Source organism: Bemisia tabaci, chromosome 7 (assembly GCF_918797505.1).
Source record: "Bemisia tabaci chromosome 7, PGI_BMITA_v3".
NCBI lineage: Eukaryota > Metazoa > Arthropoda > Insecta > Hemiptera > Aleyrodidae > Bemisia > Bemisia tabaci.
Genome location: NC_092799.1, coordinates 47,916,538 through 47,939,083, shown reverse-complemented (window position 1 = coordinate 47,939,083; position 22,546 = coordinate 47,916,538). Strand labels below are relative to the sequence as shown.

General features: G+C 49.1%; 2 protein-coding genes across 6 annotated transcripts in view; one reads left to right on the top strand and one right to left on the bottom strand.

The window, feature by feature from the left end:
• Positions 1–22,440, top strand: part of LOC109039692 (uncharacterized) — a 37,984-nt gene extending 15,544 nt beyond the window's left edge. For all 3 annotated transcript variants that reach the window (XM_072302303.1, XM_072302304.1, XM_072302302.1), the window contains 2 exons: positions 19,163–19,386; positions 20,583–22,440. The gene's annotated coding sequence lies outside the window, so the exon portion shown is untranslated. The remainder of the gene's footprint in view (positions 1–19,162; positions 19,387–20,582) is intronic.
• The window catches only part of LOC109036822 (uncharacterized), a 319,487-nt gene that overhangs the window by 47,046 nt on the left and 249,895 nt on the right, over positions 1–22,546 (bottom strand). The window lies entirely within an intron of this gene.

Sequence of the window (22,546 nt, the reverse complement as noted above, 5' to 3'; positions counted from 1 at the left end):
CGAACTTCCGAGAAAGAGAGGGTCATTTTTCCCAATAAAATTCACATCGGGCCCATTTTTCGTCGGATTGAAGTGAAAATTTGACACAATGTCAATGAAAGTATGTAGATTTGAGAAAAAAATGCATGAAATGTTCGACTTCACTCATTGATGTGCTGCGGTTGATTGTTTGTTGTGATTTTGTCTGATTTTGGCGACAAAACCTTCCCCTCTTCAAATGCCTATAACTTTTGAGCTGCAGGTTATTTTTTGCTCCAATTTTTTTTAAAATGCTCCTAAGAGCATTAGAAAGACGCCTGAAGAACAATTCTGATGGTGTTTTGGGCTTTAGTATCTTTTTTTTTCACTTTTGTCCAAAAAAGGCGTAAAAAAACTGAAAATAACACCAAAATGATTCCGATAATCGACCATTACCCTGAAAAGTCAACTCAAAAATCGCTCATTTTTTGCTTGAATGGTCCTTACTGTGTGTACAATATGTTTGAAAAATACAATCAATGGTATTTTGGGTTTAAATATCTTTTACTTCGAGTTTTTGCCCAAAAAAGGCGCGCAAAACTGAAAAACACTGAAATTACGCCAATTATTGGCCCCAACTTTGGAGTAGCAACTCAAAGATTGCTCACATTTTTACTGAATGGTTCTAACTGCATGTGAAATGCATCTGGGGAATTAAAGTGATGGTATGTTCGGTTTCCACAACCCTCCTCCCAACAATTTTACTCAAGACAGGCTCGCTTAACTGAAAAAAGCGCTAGGAAAATCTCATTAACCGGCCATTGCATTAAAAAAGCAATGGGCCTGTTGCAAACTTTTGCTAGAGCAAAACTAAGAGTTGTTTCTTACAGATAATGCCTCAAAAATCACGATGAGCGCATCGGCAAAGTCTGAAATGCACTCATAACTTCACAATCTGCGTAAGAAATTTGCGGTTTTTTGAGCTTCCCGCTTCGAAAACGATACTACGGTACAGGTGAACATTTTGTTAGCAGGAGTCGTTCCATTGGCGGCAATACTCATCATGGCCGACGCCAGTCCGCCAAAACACGTGTGATGGGACGAGATAACACCTGAACAGGATTAAACCAGATAACAATCGGCGTGTTTACGTTCATATTTTCCTCGCCCGCCTTAATTGACCTTGAACTCTCCTCGAATTACGCGAGGAACTGCGCAAGCGTCGGCCATGATGAATATTGCCGACGATGGAGCGACTCCTCTAACAAAATGTTCACCTGTGCAGTAGTATCGTTTTTGAAGCGGGAAGCTCAAAATAACGCAAATTTCTTACGCAGATTGTGAATTTATGAGTGCATTTCAGACTTTGCCGATGCGCTCATCGTGATTTTTGAGGCATTATCTATAGGAAACAACTCCTCATTCTGCTCTAGCAAAAGTTTGCAACAGGCCCATTGAATGGGGGCCCAGGTTTTCAACAAAAGACTCTTGTTGTATGGGAAGCATCCTAACATGAGAAGTGAATATAGTGTATTCTTGGTTGTAGTAGTTTTTTCCTTCACTCCTATCTTTAAGATCGGTATTTAAAGTGAGGAAATAAAACTGCAGGTATCCCTTAACTGGTGGGCATCCCTATTCACATTTAAATGCGATTTACTGACTCTTGGATGTGTGTTCGCCTGGCTGTTATGTGTCTCTTTCGCACTTGCAAGCGTCCCGCCAGGCGATTTTCTTTCTCTCTCGCACACTAAAGAGTCCTGCCAAGGGCAACCGCTCTTAGAGGGTCGCGGGGGAACGCGATGCGGCTTTGCCGTAAAAACAACGCAAGTCCAACCGTGCGACTTTCTTTCTCCCTCGCACTTATGCGCGAGCCGCCTGGTTTTTTTCTGTCTCTCTCGCACACAATCGCGTCATGCAAGGCGATTTTCTATCTCTCTCGCAATTATACGCTTGCTACCTGGGCGATTTTCTAGCCCTCTCGCACACTTGAGCGAGGCGCCAAGGGCAACCGAGGGCGCAACCTCTCTCAGAGGTTCGCGGGAGAACGCAATGCGACTATGCCGTAAAAACAACGGAAGTCCAACCGTGCGATTTCCTATCTCTCTCGCACACTTGAGCGAGCCGCCGGGCTGTTATGTCTCTCTCGCACACATTAGCCTCCCGCCAGGCTATTTTCTATCTCTCTCGCCCACTTGAGCGAGCCGCCTGGCTATTTTCTGTCTCACTCGCACACAATCGCGTCGTGCAAGGCGATTTTCTATCTCTCTCGCACTTATACGCTTGCTACCTGGGCGATTTTCTGTCTCTCTCGCACTGGGTGCCCTCGAACGGGGCAACCGAGGGTGCAACCACTCTCGGAGGGTCGCGGGGGAACGCGATGCTGCTTTGACGGAAAAACCACCCAAGTCCCGCCTGGCTATTTGCTGTCTCTCTCGCACTTATACGCTTCCTACCTGGGCGATTTTCTGTCTCTCTCGCACACTTTAGCGAGCCGCCTGGCTATTTTCTGTCTCTCTCGCACACAATCGCGTCGTGCAAGGCGATTTTCTATCTCTCGCACTTATACGCTTGCTACCTGGGCGATTTTCTGTCTCTCTTGCACACAGTCGCGTCGTGCAAGGCGATTTTCTATCTCTCTCGCACTTATACGCTTGCTACCTGGGGGATTTTCTGTCTCTCTCGCACTTGGTGCCCTATAATGGGGCAACCGAGGGTGCAACCACTCTCGGAGGGTCGCGGGGGAACGCGATGCTGCTTTGACGGAAAAACCACCCAAGTCCCGCCTGGCTATTTGCTGTCTCTCTCGCACTTATACGCTTCCTACCTGGGCGATTTTCTGTCTCTCTCGCACACTTTAGCGAGCCGCCTGGCTATTTTCTGTCTCTCTCGCACACAATCGCGTCGTGCAAGGCGATTTTCTATCTCTCTCGCACTTATTCGCTTGCTACCTGGGCGATTTTCTGTCTCTCTCGCACTGGTGCCCTTAAACGGGGCAACCGAGGGTGCAACCACTCTCGGAGGGTCGCGGGGGAACGCGATGCTGCTTTGACGGAAAAACCACCCAAGTCCCGCCTGGCTATTTGCTGTCTCTCTCGCACTAAGTCCGGGCACGCTCTATCCGGACGCGATGCGCTTGCCGTAAACACGCGTCGTGCGATTTTCTGTCTCTCTCGCACACTTATGCGCGAGCCGCCTGGCTATTTTCTGTCTCTCTCGCACACAATCGCGTCGTGCAAGGCGATTTTCTATCTCTCTCGCACTTATACGCTTGCTACCTGGGCGATTTTCTGTCTCTCTCGCACTGGAGGCCCAACGGGCAACCGAGGGTGCAACCACTCTCGGAGGGTCGCGGGGGAACGCGATGCTGCTTTGACGGAAAAACCACCCAAGTCCCGCCTGGCTATTTGCTGTCTCTCTCGCACTTACACGCGCTTCCTACCTGGGCGATTTTCTGTCTCTCTCGCACACTTTAGCGAGCCGCCTGGCTATTTTCTGTCTCTCTCGCACACAATCGCGTCGTGCAAGGCGATTTTCTATCTCTCTCGCACTTATACGCTTGTACCTGGGCGATTTTCTGTCTCTCTGCACACATCGCGTCGTGCAAGGCGATTTTCTATCTCTCTCGCACTTATACGCTTGCTACCTGGGCGATTTTCTGTCTCTCTCGCACTGGCAAACGGGGCAACCGAGGGTGCAACCACTCTCGGAGGGTCGCGGGGGAACGCGATGCTGCTTTGACGGAAAAACCACCCAAGTCCCGCCTGGCTATTTGCTGTCTCTCTCGCACTTATACGCTTCCTACCTGGGCGATTTTCTGTCTCTCTCGCACACTTTAGCGAGCCGCCTGGCTATTTTCTGTCTCTCTCGCACACAATCGCGTCGTGCAAGGCGATTTTCTATCTCTCTCGCACTTATACGCTTGCTACCTGGGCGATTTTCTGTCTCTCTCGCACTGGTGCCCTAAACGGGGCAACCGAGGGTGCAACCACTCTCGGAGGGTCGCGGGGGAACGCGATGCTGCTTTGACGGAAAAACCACCCAAGTCCCGCCTGGCTATTTGCTGTCTCTCTCGCACTTATACGCTTCCTACCTGGGCGATTTTCTGTCTCTCTCGCACACTTTAGCGAGCCGCCTGGCTATTTTCTGTCTCTCTCGCACACAATCGCGTCGTGCAAGGCGATTTTCTATCTCTCTCGCACTTATACGCTTGTACCTGGGCGATTTTCTGTCTCTCTTGCACACATCGCGTCGTGCAAGGCGATTTTCTATCTCTCTCGCACTTATACGCTTGCTACCTGGGCGATTTTCTGTCTCTCTCGCACTGGCCCAACGGGGCAACCGAGGGTGCAACCACTCTCGGAGGGTCGCGGGGGAACGCGATGCTGCTTTGACGGAAAAACCACCCAAGTCCCGCCTGGCTATTTGCTGTCTCTCTCGCACTTATACGCTTCCTACCTGGGCGATTTTCTGTCTCTCTCGCACACTTTAGCGAGCCGCCTGGCTATTTTCTGTCTCTCTCGCACACAATCGCGTCGTGCAAGGCGATTTTCTATCTCTCTCGCACTTATACGCTTGCTACCTGGGCGATTTTCTGTCTCTCTCGCACTGGGCCTAAACGGGGCAACCGAGGGTGCAACCACTCTCGGAGGGTCGCGGGGGAACGCGATGCTGCTTTGACGGAAAAACCACCCAAGTCCCGCCTGGCTATTTGCTGTCTCTCTCGCACACTAAAGAGTCCTGCCAAGGGCAACCGCTCTTAGAGGGTCGCGGGGGAACGCGATGCGGCTTTGCCGTAAAAACAACGCAAGTCCAACCGGGCGATTTTCTGTCTCTCTCGCACACTTATGCGCGAGCCGCCTGGCTATTTTCTGTCTCTCTCGCACACAATCGCGTCGTGCAAGGCGATTTTCTATCTCTCTCGCACTTATACGCTTGCTACCTGGGCGATTTTCTGTCTCTCTCGCACTGGGAGCCCAACGGGGCAACCGAGGGTGCAACCACTCTCGGAGGGTCGCGGGGGAACGCGATGCTGCTTTGACGGAAAAACCACCCAAGTCCCGCCTGGCTATTTGCTGTCTCTCTCGCACTTATACGCTTCCTACCTGGGCGATTTTCTGTCTCTCTCGCACACTTTAGCGAGCCGCCTGGCTATTTTCTGTCTCTCTCGCACACAATCGCGTCGTGCAAGGCGATTTTCTATCTCTCTCGCACTTATACGCTTGGTACCTGGGCTATTTTCTGTCTCTCTCGCACACAATCGCGTCGTGCAAGGCGATTTTCTATCTCTCTCGCACTTATACGCTTGCTACCTGGGCGATTTTCTGTCTCTCTCGCACTGGGCCCTAAACGGGGCAACCGAGGGTGCAACCACTCTCGGAGGGTCGCGGGGGAACGCGATGCTGCTTTGACGGAAAAACCACCCAAGTCCCGCCTGGCTATTTGCTGTCTCTCTCGCACTTATACGCTTCCTACCTGGGCGATTTTCTGTCTCTCTCGCACACTTTAGCGAGCCGCCTGGCTATTTTCTGTCTCTCTCGCACACAATCGCGTCGTGCAAGGCGATTTTCTATCTCTCTCGCACTTATACGCTTGCTACCTGGGCGATTTTCTGTCTCTCTCGCACTGGTGCCCTAAACGGGCAACCGAGGGTGCAACCACTCTCGGAGGGTCGCGGGGGAACGCGATGCTGCTTTGACGGAAAAACCACCCAAGTCCCGCCTGGCTATTTGCTGTCTCTCTCGCACTTATACGCTTCCTACCTGGGCGATTTTCTGTCTCTCTCGCACACTTTAGCGAGCCGCCTGGCTATTTTCTGTCTCTCTCGCACACAATCGCGTCGTGCAAGGCGATTTTCTATCTCTCTCGCACTTATCGCTTGCTACCTGGGCGATTTTCTGTCTCTCTGCACACATCGGTCGTGCAAGGCGATTTTCTATCTCTCTCGCACTTAACGCTTCTACCTGGGCGATTTTCTGTCTCTCTCGCACTAGGTCAACGGGGCAACCGAGGGTGCAACCACTCTCGGAGGGTCGCGGGGGAACGCGATGCTGCTTTGACGGAAAAACCACCCAAGTCCCGCCTGGCTATTTGCTGTCTCTCTCGCACTTATACGCTTCCTACCTGGGCGATTTTCTGTCTCTCTCGCACACTTTAGCGAGCCGCCTGGCTATTTTCTGTCTCTCTCGCACACAATCGCGTCGTGCAAGGCGATTTTCTATCTCTCTCGCACTTATACGCTTCCTACCTGGGCGATTTTCTGTCTCTCTCGCACACTTTAGCGAGCCGCCTGGCTATTTTCTGTCTCTCTCGCACACAATCGCGTCGTGCAAGGCGATTTTCTATCTCTCTCGCACTTATACGCTTGCTACCTGGGCGATTTTCTGTCTCTCTCGCACTGGTGCCCTTGAACGGGGCAACCGAGGGTGCAACCACTCTCGGAGGGTCGCGGGGGAACGCGATGCTGCTTTGACGGAAAAACCACCCAAGTCCCGCCTGGCTATTTGCTGTCTCTCTCGCACTTATACGCTTCCTACCTGGGCGATTTTCTGTCTCTCTCGCACACTTTAGCGAGCCGCCTGGCTATTTTCTGTCTCTCTCGCACACAATCGCGTCGTGCAAGGCGATTTTCTATCTCTCTCGCACTTATGCGCTTGCCATCTGGGCGATTTTCTGTCTCTCTCGCACTTGGTGCCCTTGAACGGGGCAACCGAGGGTGCAACCACTCTCGGAGGGTCGCGGGGGAACGCGATGCTGCTTTGACGGAAAAACCACCCAAGTCCCGCCTGGCTATTTGCTGTCTCTCTCGCACTTATACGCTTCCTACCTGGGCGATTTTCTGTCTCTCTCGCACACTTTAGCGAGCCGCCTGGCTATTTTCTGTCTCTCTCGCACACAATCGCGTCGTGCAAGGCGATTTTCTATCTCTCTCGCACTTATACGCTTGCTACCTGGGCGATTTTCTGTCTCTCTCGCACCGGTGCCCTCGAACGGGGCAACCGAGGGTGCAACCACTCTCGGAGGGTCGCGGGGGAACGCGATGCTGCTTTGACGGAAAAACCACCCAAGTCCCGCCTGGCTATTTGCTGTCTCTCTCGCACTTATACGCTTCCTACCTGGGCGATTTTCTGTCTCTCTCGCACACTTTAGCGAGCCGCCTGGCTATATTCTGTCTCACTCGCACACAATCGCGTCGTGCAAGGCGATTTTCTATCTCTCTCGCACTTATACGCTTGCTACCTGGGCGATTTTCTGTCTCTCTTGCACACAATCGCGTCGTGCAAGGCGATTTTCTATCTCTCTCGCACTTACACGCTTACTACCTGGGCGATTTTCTGTCTCTCTCGCACTAGGTGCCCTTCAACGGGGCAACCGAGGGTGCAACCACTCTCGGAGGGTCGCGGGGGGACGCGATGCTGCTTTGACGGAAAACCCCTCCAAGTCCCGCCTGGCTATTTGTTGGCTCTCTCGCACTTATACGCTTCCTACCTGGGCGATTTTCTGTCTCTCTCGCACTTACACGCTTGCTACCTCGGCTATTTCTGTCTCTCTCGCACTAGGTGCCCTTAAACGGGGCAACCGAGGGTGCAACCACTCTCGGAGGGTCGCGGGGGAACGCGATGCTGCTTTGACGGAAAAACCACCCAAGTCCCGCCTGGCTATGTGCTGTCTCTCTCGCACTTATACGCTTCCTACCTGGGCGATTTTCTGTCTCTCTCGCACACTTTAGCGAGCCGCCTGGCTATTTTCTGTCTCTCTCGCACACAATCGCGTCGTGCAAGGCGATTTTCTATCTCTCTCGCACTTATACGCTTGCTACCTGGGCGATTTTCTGTCTCTCTCGCACTAGGTGCCCTTCAACGGGGCAACCGAGGGTGCAACCACTCTCGGAGGGTCGCGGGGGGACGCGATGCTGCTTTGACGGAAAAACCACCCAAGTCCCGCCTGGCTATTTGCTGTCTCTCTCGCACTTATACGCTTCCTACCTGGGCGATTTTCTGTCTCTCTCGCACTTATACGCTTGCTACCTCGGCTATTTCTGTCTCTCTCGCACTAGGTGCCCTTAAACGGGGCAACCGAGGGTGCAACCACTCTCGGAGGGTCGCGGGGGGACGCGATGCTGCTTTGACGGAAAAACCACCCAAGTCCCGACTGGCTATGTGCTGTCTCTCTCGCACTTATACGCTTCCTACCTGGGCGATTTTCTGTCTCTTTCGCACACTTTAGCGAGCCGCCTGGCTATTTTCTGTCTCACTCGCACACAATCGCGTCGTGCAAGGCGATTTTCTATCTCTCTCACACTTATACGCTTGCTACCTGGGCGATTTTCTGTCTCTCTTGCACACAATCGCGTCGTGCAAGGCGATTTTCTATCTCTCTCGCACTTACACGCTTACTACCTGGGCGATTTTCTGTCTCTCTCGCACTAGGTGCCCTTCAACGGGGCAACCGAGGGTGCAACCACTCTCGGAGGGTCGCGGGGGGACGCGATGCTGCTTTGACGGAAAAACCACCCAAGTCCCGCCTGGCTATTTGTTGTCTCTCTCGCACTTATACGCTTCCTACCTGGGCGATTTTCTGTCTCTCTCGCACACTGTAGCGAGCCGCCTGGCTATTTTCTGTCTCTCTCGCACACAATCGCGTCGTGCAAGGCGATTTTCTATCTCTCTCGCACTTATGCGCTTGCTACCTGGGCGATTTTCTGTCTCTCTCGCACCGGGTGCCCTCGAACGAGGGAACCGAGGGTGCAACCACCCTCGGAGGGTCGCGGGGGAACGCGATGCTGCTTTGACGGAAAAACCACCCAAGTTCCGCCTGGCTATTTGCTGTCTCTCTCGCACTAATACGCTTCCTACCTGGGAGATTTTCTGTCTCTCTCGCACACTTTAGCGAGCCGCCTTGCTATATTCTGTCTCACTCGCACACAATCGCGTCGTGCAAGGCGATTTTCAATCGCTCTCGCACTTATACGCTTCCTACCTGGGCGATTTTCTGTCTCTCTTGCACACAATCGAGTTGTGCAAGGCGATTTTCTATCTCTCTCGCACTTATGCGCTTGCTACCTGGGCGATTTTCTGTCTCTCTCGCACTGGGTGCCCTCGAACGAGGCAACCGAGGGTGCAACCACTCTCGGAGGGTCGCGGGGGAACGCGATGCTGCTTTGACGGAAAAACCACCCAAGTCCTGCCTGGCTATTTGCTGTCTCTCTCGCACTTACACGCTTCCTACCTGGGCGATTTTCTGTCTCTCTCGCACACTTTAGCGAGCCGCCTGGCTATTTTCTGTCTCTCTCGCACACAATCGCGTCGTGCAAGGCGATTTTCTATCTCTCTCGCACTTATGCGCTTGCTACCTGGGCGATTTTCTGTCTCTCTCGCACCGGGTGCCCTCGAACGAGGCAACCGAGGGTGCAACCACTCTCGGAGGGTCGCGGGGGAACGCGATGCTGCTTTGACTGAAAAACCACCCAAGTCCCGCCTGGCTATTTGCTGTCTCTCTCGCACTTATACGCTTCCTACCTGGGCGATTTTTTGTCTCTCTCGCATTCTTTAGCGAGCCGCCTGGCTATATTCTGTCTCACTCTTACACAATCGCGTCGTGCAAGGCGATTTTCTATCTCTCTCGCACTTACGCGCTTGCTACCTGGGCGATTTTCTGTCTCTCTTGCACACAATCGCGTCGTGCAAGGCGATTTTCTATCTCTCTCGCACTTACACGCTTACTACCTGGGCGATTTTCTGTCTCTCTCGCACTGGCCCAACGGGGCAACCGAGGGTGCAACCACTCTCGGAGGGTCGCGGGGGAACGCGATGCTGCTTTGACGGAAAAACCACCCAAGTCCCGCCTGGCTATTTGCTGTCTCTCTCGCACTTATACGCTTCCTACCTGGGCGATTTTCTGTCTCTCTCGCACACTTTAGCGAGCCGCCTGCTATTTTCTGTCTCTCTCGCACACATCGCGTCGTGCAAGGCGATTTTCTTCTCTCTCGCACTTATACGCTTGCTACCTGGGCGATTTTCTGTCTCTCTCGCACTGGAAACGGGGCAACCGAGGGTGCAACCACTCTCGGAGGGTCGCGGGGGAACGCGATGCTGCTTTGACGGAAAAACCACCCAAGTCCCGCCTGGCTATTTGCTGTCTCTCTCGCACTTATACGCTTCCTACCTGGGCGATTTTCTGTCTCTTTCGCACACTTTAGCGAGCCGCCTGGCTATTTTCTGTCTCTCTCGCACACAATCGCGTCGTGCAAGGCGATTTTCTATCTCTCTCGCACTTATACGCTTCTACCTGGGCGATTTTCTGTCTCTCTCGCACACAATCGCGTCGTGCAAGGCGATTTTCTATCTCTCTCGCACTTACACGCTTCTACCTGGGCGATTTTCTGTCTCTCTCGCACTAGGTGCCCTTCAACGGGGCAACCGAGGGTGCAACCACTCTCGGAGGGTCGCGGGGGAACGCGATGCTGCTTTGACGGAAAAACCACCCAAGTCCCGCCTGGCTATTTGCTGTCTCTCTCGCACTTATACGCTTCCTACCTGGGCGATTTTCTGTCTCTCTCGCACACTTTAGCGAGCCGCCTGGCTATTTTCTGTCTCTCTCGCACACAATCGCGTCGTGCAAGGCGATTTTCTATCTCTCTCGCACTTATGCGCTTGCTACCTGGGCGATTTTCTGTCTCTCTCGCACGGGTGCCCTCGAAACGAGGGCAACCGAGGGTGCAACCACTCTCGGAGGGTCGCGGGGGAACGCGATGCTGCTTTGACGGAAAAACCACCCAAGTCCCGCCTGGCTATTTGCTGTCTCTCTCGCACTTATACGCTTCCTACCTGGGCGATTTTCTGTCTCTCTCGCACACTTTAGCGAGCCGCCTGGCTATATTCTGTCTCTCTCGCACACAATCGCGTCGTGCAAGGCGATTTTCTATCTCTCTCGCACTTATACGCTTCCTACCTGGGCGATTTTCTGTCTCTCTGCACACAATCGGTCGTGCAAGGCGATTTTCTATCTCTCTCGCACTTATACGCTTGCTACCTGGGCGATTTTCTGTCTCTCTCGCACTAGGTGCCCTAAACGGGCAACCGAGGGTGCAACCACTCTCGGAGGGTCGCGGGGGGACGCGATGCTGCTTTGACGGAAAAACCACCCAAGTCCCGCCTGGCTATTTGCTGTCTCTCTCGCACTTATACGCTTCCTACCTGGGCGATTTTCTGTCTCCTTCGCACACTTTAGCGAGCCGCCTGGCTATTTTCTGTCTCTCTCGCACACAATCGCGTCGTGCAAGGCGATTTTCTATCTCTCTCGCACTTATACGCTTGCTACCTGGGCGATTTTCTGTCTCTCTCGCACTGGAAACGGGGCAACCGAGGGTGCAACCACTCTCGGAGGGTCGCGGGGGAACGCGATGCTGCTTTGACGGAAAAACCACCCAAGTCCCGCCTGGCTATTTGCTGTCTCTCTCGCACTTATAGCTTCCTACTGGCGATTTCTGTCTCTCTCGCACCTTGCGAGCGCTGGCTATTTTCTGTCTCTCTCGCACACAATCGCGTCGTGCAAGGCGATTTTCTATCTCTCTCGCACTTATACGCTTGCTACCTGGGCGATTTTCTGTCTCTCTCGCACTAGGTGCCCTTAAACGGGGCAACCGAGGGTGCAACCACTCTCGGAGGGTCGCGGGGGAACGCGATGCTGCTTTGACGGAAAAACCACCCAAGTCCCGCCTGGCTATGTGCTGTCTCTCTCGCACTTATACGCTTCCTACCTGGGCGATTTTCTGTCTCTCTTCGCACACTTTAGCGAGCCGCCTGGCTATTTTCTGTCTCACTCGCACACAATCGCGTCGTGCAAGGCGATTTTCTATCTCTCTCGCACTTATACGCTTGCTACCTGGGCGATTTTCTGTCTCTCTGCACACAATCGCGTCGTGCAAGGCGATTTTCTATCTCTCTCGCACTTATACGCTTGCTACCTGGGCGATTTTCTGTCTCTCTCGCACTAGGTGCCCTTCAACGGGGCAACCGAGGGTGCAACCACTCTCGGAGGGTCGCGGGGGAACGCGATGCTGCTTTGACGGAAAAACCACCCAAGTCCCGCCTGGCTATTTGCTGTCTCTCTCGCACTTATACGCTTCCTACCTGGGCGATTTTCTGTCTCTCTCGCACACTGTAGCGAGCCGCCTGGCTATTTTCTGTCTCTCTCGCACACAATCGCGTCGTGCAAGGCGATTTTCTATCTCTCTCGCACTTATACGCTTGCTACCTGGGCGATTTTCTGTCTCTCTCGCACTGGTGCCCTCGAACGGGGCAACCGAGGGTGCAACCACTCTCGGAGGGTCGCGGGGGAACGCGATGCTGCTTTGACGGAAAAACCACCCAAGTCCCGCCTGGCTATTTGCTGTCTCTCTCGCACTTATACGCTTCCTACCTGGGCGATTTTCTGTCTCTCTCGCACACTTTAGCGAGCCGCCTGGCTATTTTCTGTCTCTCTCGCACACAATCGCGTCGTGCAAGGCGATTTTCTATCTCTCTCGCACTTATACGCTTGCTACCTGGGCGATTTTCTGTCTCTCTCGCACTGGTGCCCTCAACGGGGCAACCGAGGGTGCAACCACTCTCGGAGGGTCGCGGGGGAACGCGATGCTGCTTTGACGGAAAAACCACCCAAGTCCCGCCTGGCTATTTGCTGTCTCTCTCGCACTTACACGCTTCCTACCTGGGCGCTTTTCTGTCTCTCTCGCACACTTTAGCGAGCCGCCTGGCTATTTTCTGTCTCTCTCGCACACAATCGCGTCGTGCAAGGCGATTTTCTATCTCTCTCGCACTTATGCGCTTGCTACCTGGGCGATTTTCTGTCTCTCTCGCACTGGAAACGGGCAACCGAGGGTGCAACCACTCTCGGAGGGTCGCGGGGGAACGCGATGCTGCTTTGACGGAAAAACCACCCAAGTCCCGCCTGGCTATTTGCTGTCTCTCTCGCACTTATACGCTTCCTACCTGGGCGATTTTCTGTCTCTCTCGCACACTTTAGCGAGCCGCCTGGCTATTTTCTGTCTCTCTCGCACACAATCGCGTCGTGCAAGGCGATTTTCTATCTCTCTCGCACTTATACGCTTGCTACCTGGGCGATTTTCTGTCTCTCTCGCACACAATCGCGCCGTGCAAGGCGATTTTCTATCTCTCTCGCACTTATACGCTTGCTACCTGGGCGATTTTCTGTCTCTCTCGCACTTGGTGCCCTTGAACGGGGCAACCGAGGGTGCAACCACTCTCGGAGGGTCGCGGGGGAACGCGATGCTGCTTTGACGGAAAAACCACCCAAGTCCCGCCTGGCTATTTGCTGTCTCTCTCGCACTTATACGCTTCCTACCTGGGCGATTTTCTGTCTCTCTCGCACACTTTAGCGAGCCGCCTGGCTATTTTCTGTCTCTCTCGCACACAATCGCGTCGTGCAAGGCGATTTTCTATCTCTCTCGCACTTATACGCTTCTACCTGGGCGATTTTCTGTCTCTCTCGCACTGGAAACGGGGCAACCGAGGGTGCAACCACTCTCGGAGGGTCGCGGGGGAACGCGATGCTGCTTTGACGGAAAAACCACCCAAGTCCCGCCTGGCTATTTGCTGTCTCTCTCGCACTTATACGCTTCCTACCTGGGCGATTTTCTGTCTCTCTCGCACACTTTAGCGAGCCGCCTGGCTATTTTCTGTCTCTCTCGCACACAATCGCGTCGTGCAAGGCGATTTTCTATCTCTCTCGCACTTATACGCTTCCTACCTGGGCGATTTTCTGTCTCTCTCGCACACAATCGCGTCGTGCAAGGCGATTTTCTATCTCTCTCGCACTTATACGCTTCCTACCTGGGCGATTTTCTGTCTCTCTCGCACTAGTGCCCTTCAACGGGGCAACCGAGGGTGCAACCACTCTCGGAGGGTCGCGGGGGAACGCGATGCTGCTTTGACGGAAAAACCACCCAAGTCCCGCCTGGCTATTTGCTGTCTCTCTCGCACTTATACGCTTCCTACCTGGGCGATTTTCTGTCTCTCTCGCACACTGTAGCGAGCCGCCTGGCTATTTTCTGTCTCTCTCGCACACAATCGCGTCGTGCAAGGCGATTTTCTATCTCTCTCGCACTTATGCGCTTGCTACCTGGGCGATTTTCTGTCTCTCTCGCACTGGGTGCCCGAACGAGGGCAACCGAGGGTGCAACCACTCTCGGAGGGTCGCGGGGGAACGCGATGCTGCTTTGACGGAAAAACCACCCAAGTTCCGCCTGGCTATTTGCTGTCTCTCTCGCACTTATACGCTTCCTACCTGGGCGATTTTCTGTCTCTCTCGCACACTTTAGCGAGCCGCCTGGCTATTTTCTGTCTCTCTCGCACACAATCGCGTCGTGCAAGGCGATTTTCTATCTCTCTCGCACTTATACGCTTGCTACCTGGGCGATTTTCTGTCTCTCTCGCACTGGTGCCCTAACGGGGCAACCGAGGGTGCAACCACTCTCGGAGGGTCGCGGGGGAACGCGATGCTGCTTTGACGGAAAAACCACCCAAGTCCCGCCTGGCTATTTGCTGTCTCTCTCGCACTTATACGCTTCCTACCTGGGCGATTTTCTGTCTCTCTCGCACACTTTAGCGAGCCGCCTGGCTATTTTCTGTCTCTCTCGCACACAATCGCGTCGTGCAAGGCGATTTTCTATCTCTCTCGCACTTATACGCTTGCTACCTGGGCGATTTTCTGTCTCTCTCGCACTGGAAACGGGGCAACCGAGGGTGCAACCACTCTCGGAGGGTCGCGGGGGAACGCGATGCTGCTTTGACGGAAAAACCACCCAAGTCCCGCCTGGCTATTTGCTGTCTCTCTCGCACTTATACGCTTCCTACCTGGGCGATTTTCTGTCTCTCTCGCACACTTTAGCGAGCCGCCTGGCTATTTTCTGTCTCTCTCGCACACAATCGCGTCGTGCAAGGCGATTTTCTATCTCTCTCGCACTTATACGCTTGCTACCTGGGCGATTTTCTGTCTCTCTCGCACTGGGTGCCCTGGCACGGGGCAACCGAGGGTGCAACCACTCTCGGAGGGTCGCGGGGGAACGCGATGCTGCTTTGACGGAAAAACCACCCAAGTCCCGCCTGGCTATTTGCTGTCTCTCTCGCACTTATACGCTTCCTACCTGGGCGATTTTCTGTCTCTCTCGCACACTTTAGCGAGCTGACTGGCGATTTTCTGTCTCTCTTGTACACAATCGCGTCGTGCAAGGCGATTTTCTATCTCTCTCACACTTATACGCTTGCTACCTGGGCGATTTTCTGTCTCTCTCGCACTAGGTGCCCTTAAACGGGGCAACCGAGGGTGCAACCACTCTCGGAGGGTCGCGGGGGAACGCGATACTGCTTTGACGGAAAAACCACCCAAGTCCCGCCTGGCTATGTGCTGTCTCTCTCGCACTTATACGCTTCCTACCTGGGCGATTTTCTGTCTCCTTCGCACTTTTTAGCGAGCCGCCTGGCTATTTTCTGTCTCACTCGCACACAATCACGTCGTGCAAGGCGATTTTCTATCTCTCTCGCACGTATACGCTTGCTACCTGGGCGATTTTCTGTCCCTCTCGCACACCTATGCCTCCCGCCAGGCGATTTTCTATCCCTCTCGCACACTTGAGCGAGGCGCCAAGGGCAACCGAAGGCGCAACCCCTCTCAGGGGTTCGCGGGGAGAGCGCAATGCGCCTTTCCGTAAAAACAACGCAAGTCCAACCGTGCGAATTCTTTTCTCTCTCGCACTTATGCGCGAGCCTCCTGGCTGTTTTCTGTCTCTCTCGCACACCAAAGCGTCCCGCCCTGCGATTTTCTATCTCTCTCGCCCACTTGAGCGAGCCGCCTGGCAGTTTTGTGTCTCTCTCGCACACCCAAGCGTCCCGCCGGGCGATTTTCTATCCCTCTCGCACACTTGAGCGAGCCGCCAAGGGCAACCGAGGGCGCAACCGCTCTCAGAGGGTCGCGGGGGAACGGGATGAGCCTTTTTTGCGGCTTGATTGTATTTTTTAAACATATTGTGCACACAGTAAGAACCATTAAGGCAAAAAATGAGCGATTTTTGAGTTGACTTTTCAGGGTAATGGACGATTATCGGAATCAATTTGGTGTTATTTTCAGTTTTTTACGGCTTTTTTGGACAAAAGTGAAAAAAAAAGATACGAAAGCCCAAAACACCATCAGATTTGTTCTTAAGGCGTCTTTCTAATGCTCTTAGGAGCATTTTAAAAAAAATTGGAGCAAAAAATAACCTGCAGCTCAAAAGTTATAGGCATTTGAAGAGGGGAAGGTTTTGTCGCCAATATCAGACAAAATCACAACAAACAATCAACTGCAGCACATCAATGAGTGAAGTCGAACATTTCATGCATTTTTTTCTCAAATCTACATACTTTCATTGACATTGTGTCAAATTTTCACTTCAATCCGACGAAAAATGGGCCCGGTGTGAATTTTATTGGGAAAAATGACCCTCTCTTTCTCGGAAGTTCGAAACGTCACTTTCTTGAAAATTCTTAAAACTTCAAAAATTCATATCTCAGTGAGTTTTTCGATTTGAGACCTAATATTTTGCATAAGTTCATTATTTGGTGGTCTGATCAAGAAAAAAATTTACCATCAAAATCCGAGTCGGGCGGTTGCATGGCTGGTAGGTTCTGTATGGAATGACCCATGATCCATGCGTTCCCTCGCCAAGAAAAACCAGAAAAACTGAATTTTTTGTGCTTGAATAATCAATCAATGATTTTTTCCACATTGAAAAATTACCAAAAACAGACTATACCATACCTAAAATGAAAGGTCTTGTCAAGAGCTTTCATTTGAGCACAAGATAAAGTTGATCCGCCGCTGCGTTCAATAGTTATGGCTGTCGATGTGTTTGAACTTTGACCCCCTCCCCCCAGGAGGGCTAGACGAGAAATGTCACCGGATTTAGGCCTCTCCGATGATCCGTTATGATTCCTGAAAGTATGGATGTAAAAGCTCTTGTGGCCATTTCTTATGGAAAATGGGACAGCCTCTCTAAGTCCATCTATTAAATGTACACAGCTCATTCGTAAAACATTACATTTTTCTGCACTATGAAAAGAATATTCTGAGAGAAATTCAAGCCAGTGTTGGTTTCGTCTCCTTTCAAAATATAAAATAGCGGCAGAGATTTTAAAACACCGCAGCTGCATTGATACGCAACCGAAACCCTGCAGCAAGGAATGTGTTAACAATAACAACCTATTCTGCTGTGTTAAGAATAGACGCTGTATGAACATTCACACTTTTCCAAATCTCTCCCAATCAAGAAGTACCTAATTTTTCAGGCAACATAGGAATTTTTTTTCCTCGAAATTTTCTATCCAACTAATAATTCTATCTAAAATTGTGAATCATCCTCTCTGAAAATTGGAAGGAGCATGTTTACGGATTTCCCTTAAAATTCTCTGTTTTTATCAAGGTAGATTAGACAACATATAAATGCTCATAAGGCGTTCTTCTTTACCATAGCAGTAATCTGCTGTATTTATCCGGCTTGAAATTTGTATTGTTTTGGTTTTCAGCCGGCATCATTATAAAGGGTTTCCTCTACCTCCAAAGTAGAACACAAGCGTTCTTGATCAAGGTGCTAATTCCTGTACATAAAGCTAAGTATTGGCGTTTATACCATGCCCAACCAGCACACCTTGTTTTTTAGTTTTTGGAGGAAGATCCAACCTTACTGAACCTGATGTTAGAGGACTGTGAAAGTACTGGCGCTAAACATCTAGTCAGAAAGTACTGAATAATTGGTCTTGTATATGTATTCTGTAATCTTTAAAGGGTTTCTGATGAGCTGCAAAACCTTCAGAAATCAAGGAATCAATGCTGGCTTAGGAAAGTCAGGAAACTTGAGGTTCTGAACTCGTCGTCTAGCTAATATTTACAGTTATTTCAACGTCATTTTTGTTAAAACTTCAGAGATCTTCTGCTCTTTTCGAAGGATTTTCTTTGAGAATTTTAAACCACGATGTTGGTTCGGTATCTTTTTTAAGAAATAAAATAGGAGCAGAAATGTTTGAAGCAATACAACTGATATACGCTGTCGCGGATCGTAGTGTTTCGGAGGACCAGGTCTAACCAAGAATGAATGGGCGCTCTCAGAACCGCGATGACGTCATGAGAAGTCAGATGCGAATATCATCAGCGAGCGCCGATGTAAACAAAATATAACTTCGAGAAAACATAAAATCTAGCCTTGACCGGCGTATAACTCAAAATCCCTTCAAACCAATGGAGCAAAAAAATACGTCCCTAAGCAGCCTTGACCGGCGTGCTGACAAAAGTAGAAACGAAAATGACATCTGGAAAAAAGGATATACTTAAGTTAAAGTGCAGCCTTGACCGGCGTGCTCATGATCAGTTCAGAGGATGACAATAGCAGCTTTTACCAGCGTGCAAGAAAGTTAGAAGAATGCAGCTTTAACCAGCGTGCAAGAAAGTTGGAAGAATGCAGCTATGACCAGCGTGCATGAAAGTTAGAAAGTGGCAGCTTTTACCAGCAAGCTGGAAAGATGGAAGAATGCAGCTTTAACCAGCGTGCAAGAAAGTTTGAAGAATGCAGCTTTAACCAGCGTGCAAGAAAGTTTGAAGAATGCAGCTTTAACCAGCGTGCAAGAAAGTTTGAAGAATGCAGCTTTAACCAGCGTGCAAGAAAGTTAGAAAGTGGCAACTTTTACCAGCGTGCCGGAAAGGTGAGAGGAAGCAGCCTTGACCGGCGTGCAAAGACAGAGCAAAGAGAAAGACTGACCGCCGCCTGTCTGACCGCATGGGCTTATATAGAAATGGTTGCGTAATTCTGACCTTGAGTTACATAATGTGAAAATAGTAGTTGCGTAACTGCCAATGGGTTATACAACAAGGCATAGTGATTACATAACAATCAATGGGTTATATAACAAGCAAAGAAAACAAGTCTTATATAAAACTTATATAACGCTCTGTTGCCTCACTGGGCGAATAATACTTAAAAGACTGCAAAAGACGAACGTAAAGAAAACTTCTAAAAATGGGCACGTCCCATGCCCCTACATACGCTATTTGCAGTTTCACCATCGCTATGTACCTAAAACATTGTGGTAGGCAACTTTTTAACCTTAACTTTTACTACTACTGTATTCTTCCGGCTTGAAATTTTCATTGTTTTATTTTTCAGGAGGTTTCATTGGATTTTCTCTACAACGTGAAGTTGAACACAAGCAGTTCTTGGTCCTATTCAAGGTGGTAATTCCTCTACATAGTGCCTACAAGTGTCGGCGGCTATAGCATCCCTAACTTGCTTACCATGTTTTCTATTTTTTGAAGACTGATCTGCCTTTAACTCAGCCAGTCATCAGAGGACTGTTTAAATACTAACCCAGAACATCCAGTTGAAAAGAGGTGAGTTCTTGGTCTTGTACCTATATTTAATAATCTTTACCAAGTTTCCAGTGGTCTACAGAACCCGGAAAGTGAAGATAGGGTTTAATTGATGTGCATACAGGTAGAGTCAAAATATGTATTAAAGTGTGATGTCATTCCTAATAGATGAGATATATCAAAGGAAAAGAATGATTCTCCTTTCTCATGGCAAGCTAAGAACCTTAATTTTTTCATCATTTACACTCAGTTTGCATCTGACTACAGTTTTGAATATGGCAATCATTTATTGAGTCTTAAAAAGCTGAGCCACAGTGTGTTTGAGTACATTAGAAACTGACTGACGTTTGTATGAAGCACTTCCTATTTTAGACTTCCACCACCACCCAGTCCATCCAACAAAGAGTCAATGCAAGAACTTGCAATCTGCTCTGTCCAAAAAGGATGGACTTCTAATTAAAGCAGTGAGAATGAAAAACTGGGAAAAATTAAAATGTTCAGGAGACGCCAAAAACTGCACAGTAGGTGAAATGGTCAGTGTAAAAAAGCTTTTTAGTGCCAAAAAAGGTGTATGGAAAGACACTCAAAACGCTAAATTGCAATGGATGCACTGTAAATACGCATGGATGCGCTACTGTGCAGTTTAATGGGTCCTCTGAACATTGACATTTTTCTAAGTTGGCATTTTTTCATCCTCACTGATTCAATTACAGCCGTCAAAGCAAACATAGAGTCAGTATTTTAAGGTGTACATGTTTACTTAGATAGAAAGTATTGCTTGGTTTGAAGGAGAATTTTTCCATTACAATTTTTTTATTTAATCATTAGCCTAGTTTTACGAAATTATAACAGGAAAGTACTTTTTCTATCTAACTGTAGGAAGCTCTGCAAGGGCCAGCAAAAAGGAAAGTAACACCAAAATATCCAAAATGGTGCGGTTATACCATTCCAGAAATTTGTACCCCACAGAGCTCTCAACGCATCCTATTGATCGAGGCTTGTAGGTTGTGATACCACGTACTCCCTCTAACTTCGAACGATTGGCCAGTGTATCTTGTCCCTGTATCAGTACTTGCTGGAAAAAATCAATGTAATAGGCCCTAATGATTTGATTGATTCTACAATTAAAGCAGTACATTTCAGAATTAAGCTTTTATTCAGTTTCAATTCAAAAGTTTCTGAGCAATTCTAATTATTTCTATTTCTGCATGTTCCAGATGTGCGAAGAAAATTTGAATTCCCAAATAAATTGGGAAGTATTGTTGGCTAGTGGAGTGCCAATCAGCTTTGACTTTAACGTCATGGATCGTGTACCTGATAGTAATTACACTTATGTTCTTGTAGATACCTCTGATTCTTCTTTGCTTCTGTTGGAGCGATCATTTAGGAAGAAGAGAACGAGAACGCAGAGGATTAGGCCATTAGACACAAGCTGTATTGAGAGAAGTACATGAGCAATTAGAGGATCATGGCGGATCTTACAAAGATAACAGAGGTTAGCACCAGAGGTGCACTTGAATAGGTACTACCAACATAGCATTAATACAACTAGGACAGATTGTCTGTCCAACAGCTTCAAAATTTTCCGCAAGATCCACCTTTTCAAGATCCAGTTGTTGAACTTAAGGTGATTCGTCAAGCTCCGAAGAAGTGGTCGAACTGGCATGCGATATATCGCATCTTTTAGGTAAAAAATCTCGGCAGACTTTGAATTTTCAGCAAAAAAAAGGACGATAGCCCCTGCGCATGAGCCTAAAGAATCATTCTAAACCCTAAAATCGGTAAAACTCAGAGAAATGAAAGCAGGATAGTGTTTGGAAAAAAACCTTGCATTCGATTCAGCTATTGATTTCTGTATCAAATGCGAGGTTTTTTTCCAAACACTATTCTGCTTTCATTTCTCTGAATTTTGCCGATTTTTGGGTTTAGAATGATTCTTTAGGCTCATACGCTGGGGCTATCGTCCTTTTTTTTGCTGAAAATTCAAAATCTGCCGAGATTTTTTACCTAAAAGATGCAATATATCACATGCCAGTTCGACCACGTCACTTGAGCTTGACGAGTCACCTTAACAAAACTAGTTCTTCTGCTCTGCCTATACAAGACTCAATTCTTCAAGATCCAGTTTTTGATCTTACCAAACATACTTCCTCTAGTTTGTTTCTACAAGACTCTATTTTTCAAGACCCTGTTGTTGAGCCTAGCAAACCTAGTTCTTCTATTTTCCAAACTTCTCCTCTTTCGTCCCAAAATTCTGTTCAAATTGACTCTCCTAAATTGAAAAAAAAAACGCATTAATAAAAGACAAATGAAAAAAATGGCCGCTGATGCAGAGTCCAATAAATCAATGAAGCCAAATCCATGCTGTGATAATACTTCCTGTTATAAAAATTGTAAAAGCATTTTTGAAAAAGATAGGAAAATAATTTTTGTTGAATACCATGGTCTCAAAGACTATTACTCAAAAGAAGAATTGGTTGTTAAGTTGAATGAAGCAGGTCCATGTGAAAAGGCATAGAAAGAAGGGTGGTGAGTCAAGCTGCTTCTTTAATACAGAATATAAATTAAACATCAATGGCATTGAACAAAATAAAAAAAATTTGTCTTAAATTTTTATGTGCCACCTTAGATGTCAGCCCAATGGCCTTCCGCCTTGCTCTGAAGACAAGTTCCACTGGCAATCACGCCAAAACCGATGCCAGAGGTAAACATACACCTTCCAACAAAGCTGAAACTGATCGGATTAGGTATGCCTAACAATTCATTGACAGTATTCCGGCAGTGCCATCACATTACTGTAGAAAAAACGTAAAAAGCTGTATCTGCCATCAGATATTGGAAACATTACCAATTTGTATAGGTTGTATAAATTAAATTGTATAAAAAATGATAGTATACCTATTTCAGGTAGGGTTTTCCGCAATGTTTTTTGTCAATTTTGATTTTCGCACCTGCATATTTATAATTTTCACTGCATAAAATGCAATCTGCCTTGTGATACTGTTTCTGGCTGCTAATTAAATCATACGTTCTTCTTTGTACTCCTAATAATAAATGCATTTTTGTACAACTATAGTATGTGAAGTTTTTAGTTTTACTGCAAGCCCTCTTTTGCCTTCTGTAAGCTTCTAACTTTCTAAGGTCTTAACTATTTGATTGAAACAAGGAATAGAGAAGAAGA